The sequence below is a fragment of the Eptatretus burgeri genome, chromosome 6 (assembly GCF_056783735.1).
Source record: "Eptatretus burgeri isolate ZD-2024b chromosome 6, Ebu_testis_v1, whole genome shotgun sequence".
Lineage (NCBI taxonomy): Eukaryota > Metazoa > Chordata > Myxini > Myxiniformes > Myxinidae > Eptatretus > Eptatretus burgeri.
The window spans coordinates 87,721,512-87,727,887 of record NC_140966.1 but is presented as its reverse complement, the minus strand read 5'-3'; the positions used below and the strand labels follow the sequence as shown (position 1 = coordinate 87,727,887).

The window sequence follows — 6,376 nt, the reverse complement described above, 5'->3', positions numbered from 1 at the left end:
TTCCTAAAAATTGTTACATTCCATACGAAAGTGTTAATGCTGCATCTTAAAGGTCATTTAGCAGGTAAAATAAGCACTAACCCACAAAGCCAAGGTTAAATGCAAGCTATAATCAATTTTTAATTGATGTGGGTTAATCGTACTCTAAGTGGGTTCATCTGTTCGTTCTGTGACATATTAAAGCACATACTGCTCAGAACAAACCAAAGGGAAAACGGATCAAAGACGAGCATTAATGGGGAGGATGGTAAAGAGAACACGATCAATAAAGATGATGTCGACGGTACACTGCACACCTTGTACATCGAATTACGCGTATTAATGTGAAAGTTTGGATTTGCAGTAAAAAAAATAAAAAAACTATTACTCTGATTTTAAAATACCTAATAAACCCCTCAATTGAGAAAGTGATCTGTGAAACAACCAACCTGATTACTCAATCACCTGACAAATGCTTATTTGTTCACTGCCTTGATTCATATAATTAAAAAACTTAAAACTATTTAATAATGGACTACACGTGCATTGCTTTCATTAGGCAATCACAGGCGGACGCATGTTGAGGGTTATCTCTTCATTATACAAGTATGGGCAGTCAAATTGAGAAGGGGAAGGGAAGGGATGGTTAAGAGAGAGAAAGGAGGGAAGGGTGGTTTGGGAGAAGTGTGCAGAAAAGAGAAAAACATTTCGTCGGAAATTAAAGGGAAATGGTCTCTCACAAAGAAGACGGAGCAAAAATTGATCAACAAATAAAGAGCCGTGGAAAGATGGTGTCTTGGCATAACCAAAAGGGACGCAAAGAGAAACTGATCGATCAGAGAGAAAACAAAATGATTTGACATTCTGGTCACAATCAAAAAAAACAAAAAACCAGAAATGGAGCTGGGCCTGATACGTATGGCAAGAAGAACGGACAACTGGTGAACGACAACAATTACAAACCGGCAACATCGGGAGGGCCCTGGAAGAAGGCAGAGCAATATCAAAGATCAAATTGAGAAATGAAATTGAAAAATTTACTCAAGTACAAAGGCCGCGTCGAGGGAGGCCTTCGTCCTGCAATGGACGAAGTGTGCTGGTAAAGTCAAGTCAAATGAAGTGAAGTCATGAGAGGAAAGGGGCATGCATGCAATATACTGGGGGTTGTGGGGTGGGTCGGTCAATAAGACGAAAACATTGTCGCATGTCATAAAGAGACGGCCGCATGTTAGCTTTGAATAGGAATACATGTCCTGAACAATGGATCATATCAACTGAAGGTTGACAAAAGTAGGTTTACTGCAGTGGGATATGAGGTGCGATTCATGCTCCAAGCTGTTCTTTTGCTCTGATGAAGGGCTAACACTAAACATCAGCCACACTTTCCACCAACCCCCCCCCCCCCAACTGTGCATAAAAAGTACTCTGAACAACTTTTAGTTGAAAATATCCATTGTGTATCTCGGCTGCCAACGCAGACCAACCCTATGGCCTTTACAGAGACCGGTATTCCGATGCATGCGATAAGCCTGAGGTTTTTCTTTATTTCATTTTTCAAGCAGCGATGTTTGGGTCGTGCGAGAGCTTTGAGATAAATCATATTAAAAATGACAGGGATATTAAGAGGCATCACTTTTGTATGAATTACAATGATCGAAAATAGAGATATTAAGATATAGTCTTTGGGATTTGAACTTGCATCCGAAGGGGACACTTAAGGGACAAACCCAAGCTCGAATGTGAAAGAGACTGAAGATGTCTGGCTTTTAACGAGATATTATTATTTGTGCCTAAATGGTATTAATCCTTGTGAGTAAAGACAACAAATGCGAGCGATAAATCAATGTCCACCAGCCTCCACCTAACACGAAAACTCAATTCCCACTCATATAAGTAAGTCGCATTGCTGCATTGTAAACACACATTGCTGTTTCATGGCTTTGAATTATTGGGATGGCTAGAGTTGAGATAATGCGCAGAAAGCAAGGCTCCCTGGGAACTTGTGCGAACCCACTGGGTTCCTCAACATCCCAGTTCGTTCTGTGAAGACTGCTTTTCTTCGCTTTTTGTCCTATCCTCCCCATGGGAATGGTGACGTACAAAACGTGGCAAGACATCATTACGAGTCATTGGTACGTGACAATTCGGTCACTGCCCATTCTCACAAAAGGAAAAATTGCACCTTCAGTCAACGGTGATGAAATTTTAAAATGTATGGATGTTCATTACAAGGATATAATAAGAGAACTTGTGGACAAAAATCAACTACTTTAGCCGAGGATGCAGTTCTATTATTTTGTATGCAGCATCTCGCTCCGTGTTTACAGCATTACTAGGAATGCGCCTGTGCCACTAACGCACCTTTCGGTTAGAGCAGAAATTTGGAAATTGGCGAGGGTGGTGGGGATAGCTCACTTTCTCTTTTACTTTCTCTGGGATCTTTAATGTCCACAAACTAATGCCGGCAGATGGGCCGTCTAGTTTAACGTCAATCCGAGGGATGGCACACACATTGATGCCTTGCCCTGCCTGCGAATCACCAGGGTGATGGTTTGTAGCTTGGTCGAGATTCAAAACCAGGCCAGACAATTCAGAGGCGAGTGTGCATACCCAGAGGCCATCCTACCAGCCTAAAGGATATAGTGACATTTAGCAAAAACTGTGTTGATGAATGGACGTGATGTGATTGTCCAATATGCCCAGTCATCATTTTTTGACTTGCATTGAAGAAGCTGTTGAAATGTACAATTTCTAGTTGACCAAGTGCAACTATTACAACAAATAAATACGTCTACGGTCGTAGAAGACCTTATCAGATGAGTTTGAGTCGTGATGTATCTTGGTCCAGGTCACTTCCTATGTAATGAGGAGAAGCATCTTCAGTGCATGAAAGGCCGATGAAATTGAACCGCAGGTCAATAATGAGCCATTGTTTCAGATAAATCATGATTATTTTTTTCGTTCTGATGGAAGGATTTTTGTTTTGTAACAACTTCTAAGGTTATAAATAATTCCTGTAAAAGTTCAATGTGAAAGTTGCTGGAGGTTTGTAACGTAATCTATGAAATTCATTTTATGGCATAGGTTCGATGCCTCGATCTCACTGATGTACTACATCGCATTCCAAATATATCCGCAAATCGATGCACATCGTCTCGCCGTATGGTCCACCAGCTTCCTGATTGAAGATACTTCCAGGCTAAGAATGTTCTCTCATTCATGCTCATGAGGTTCAGGGAGGGGGTTTTGCCATACACAGACTAACAACATCCCCAAAGGTTGTGGGGTAGCTCAGTTCGTAGCGTGCGCACCATTGAGCTATCTCGTCACTGTATTTAAAAGATATCCACCACTAGTCTCGTTTTCCACTTCCTTCAAATGTCTTTCAAATGGAACTTGAAGCCAGGTGTCATTTGAGCATATAAGTGGTGGTGCTTATAAATATCCAGTTAACACGGTTGGTGCTCATCAACATGCATTACTGCATTTTCATCTTCATTTATGATATTCTGAACTTGATCACATCAACTATCCTTGTCACTCTGTCTCATTATGACATATTTATAACATCACATGATATCGTTCATTTTCTGAAGATTTTTTTTCAATAGCATTAAGTGATATTTTATTCTGAGATAAGTTATCCTGCAGAACACCATTTATTAACTCCACCACTGAAGGTGAACGGAGGTTATGTTTTCACCCTGTTTGTCGGTCTGTTTGTCTGTGAGCACAATATATTCAAAAAGCTGTTGATGGATTTGGACGAAACTTTGTGGACAGGTTGGGTGTGTGACAAGGACGAATTGATTCAATTTTGGTGAAGATCAGAATCCGGATCCGAGAATGTACATGTTTTTAATTCTAAAAGTGATTCTTCATAATTGAGCAATAGGGCCAAAAACGAGTTTTATCTTATATATATATATATAATTTTTCCTAATACACAATTTGATCTTTTTCTTTTTCTTTCAGATCCAAGATGGCTTCGAAACTCACAATTGAAGATCAAATTGAACTCATTCTCATGTATGCAAGACAGGATTCTTCACATAGAGGAGTTGCTGCCAAATTCAACAGAAAGCATCCTGATAAGCATCCAAAAACACATGTCACTGTTAAAGTGTTTCAACGTTTTTGGTTCAGAAATGTTCAACGTTCTTCTATTCAGCGTGTAAACAAGTGTCGCGAAGTCCAAGGCCGTCAATTTGAGCATTTGCTGTTATAAAACTTTTAAATAATTTTTTGCCTTTGGATCCAAACTTTTGGGACACCAAATATATGTGTGTGTATATATACATATACATATATATACATGTACATGAAACATGTTTCCGAATTTCAAACTGTCACATCCCTTGCAGAATAGACAGACACCTTTTCAGGCACCAAATTGACCTCTCAGAATTTAAGAATAATGGATACCCTTGCATGGATCCATGATCAGTCTCAATGAAGATTAATATTTATTGGGATTGAACAATTGTTTCCAACAATGTGTTCTCAGGATAAGGTGTATTATAATCACTCTATAACTGTCCAGCACCGCTCAGACTGGATGAGGCTCTCGCTTTCACAGTATGGTAGAGGAATGTCCTTGTCCTGCACCAATTAATGGATGTAAAAGATCCTTTATGAGCTTTCGAGAATTGTATATTTTCCCATTCATCTTAGTCAATTCATCTTAATTATAATGGTATGTAAAGTGCCATTTGTCTTTGGAAATTTCATCTAAATGAGTTTCTGTCACCGTGAGAATATACTGCTGCATAGCTCATTTAGCAGACAATGTGGAACGTACATGATATTTTATTGCGGTGACAGTGCGAGGGTTTTATCGTGTTTTTCGTAGCCGATGACAACAGAAGTGACACATGATCAAAAATACAAAGGAAAGGTGAAAACTAACTTATTACTTTGCCCTAAACTTCCACACCAAGCGTGGCATTGTGTGAAGAAGCAATCTCACGCAATAAAAACCTTTTTATATGCCCACAATTCTGAGTGATGTATGACCTTCAACGACTGCAAGACATATTTGTACATCCTATTACTGGTTTAACAAGCCAAACTCGTGCCATAAATTCAGAGCGCAAACGCATCTTGTTACTTGACAATGACAACCAGAATGCTTCCGCACGAAACACTTTTACATTCGCATTTCACAAAGGTGTCAACTGCAGAGCAGGCTGCGGATGGAGAAAGCAGGGCAACTCAGACAACACAGAGGCACGTTTGAGGATCACATCGATATTCTTTCCCTGCCGATTGTCTATAAATTTTGGAGTTATGATTTACAACATATGACATATTTATGGCAAGAGGTATGCACACACGCCTTTAAGCTGTCTATCCTGCATTCTAACCTCAGCTCCACTATAAACTGTCATGCTGGTGTTCAGCATCCAGGGCGAGGCTTCAATATGCGCACCGTCAATGTGAAGGACGTTGAATCGGCAGACCCGTCTGCCACGCTATCGCTATCGTCGTTGATGGACGTTAAAGATCCCATGGCGAATTTCGCGAAGAGTTTGTGAGTTATTGCCGGAACCCTGAACAAATTACAAATTCCTGACCTGAACTGACTGCTGGGAAGGCAATGGAAAAACACCCAACTCATGTCCAGGAACAGGTTTGGCTGCACCAGTGCTCTGTAACAAGTGGAGTACACTTGATTGAATGATTATTTAATTACTCCTCTCCAAATTCAATGACGATAGGTAAAACTAGAAAGGCACTTGGTGACGCATAACTCTGCCAGATCGTACAGTCTACGATTTGTATCCCACTTATAGGCCGGATCTGCGTCTGTACCTTCACCAGAATCTAATCGGCCTTTTCTTGTCACCGACCCAACTCATCCACCAAGTTTCATCTGAATCCATCCACAACGTTTTGAGATTTCGTGCCACATCTTGTTTTTGGCCCTATGTCTCAATGGTGAGGAATCGCCAAAAAATTCGTAGTATCCAGATACAGACATGGATGTTCACCCAAATCGAATCAATTCGTCCTTGTCACACATGCAACTTGCCCACCAAGTTTCGTCTGAATCCGGTCGGTAACCTTTTGAGATATCCTGCTCACAGACAAACAGACAGATATAAGTGAAAACATAACCTCCATTCACTAGTGGTTAAAACATGATCAAATTCTAAAAGTATGATCAACTTTGTTGTTTGAAAAACTAAAACCTGGATGGAGGTTTTCAATTTGGATTAACGTTAAATTTAAACAAACAAAAAAAAAATGATGTACGGCTTATACATTGGACATGGAATTGATATTAAAATGTCCATGACAAATTTTTACAAACGAGCAATACAAGCTCTATTCTTATCCTCAGTGGGTTTATAACGAGGGTACATTATCAACATGATGAGTAGGATACTTATAA

General features: G+C 39.9%; 1 long non-coding RNA gene across 1 annotated transcript in view; it reads left to right on the top strand.

Annotated features, from left to right (window-relative positions):
* The window catches only part of LOC147025273 (uncharacterized), an 82,311-nt gene extending 77,342 nt beyond the window's left edge, over nt 1-4,969 (top strand). The window contains exon 3 of the long non-coding RNA XR_015059419.1: nt 3,955-4,969. This is a non-coding gene — a long non-coding RNA (uncharacterized LOC147025273). The remainder of the gene's footprint in view (nt 1-3,954) is intronic.
* The last annotated feature ends 1,407 nt before the right edge of the window (nt 4,970-6,376 follow it).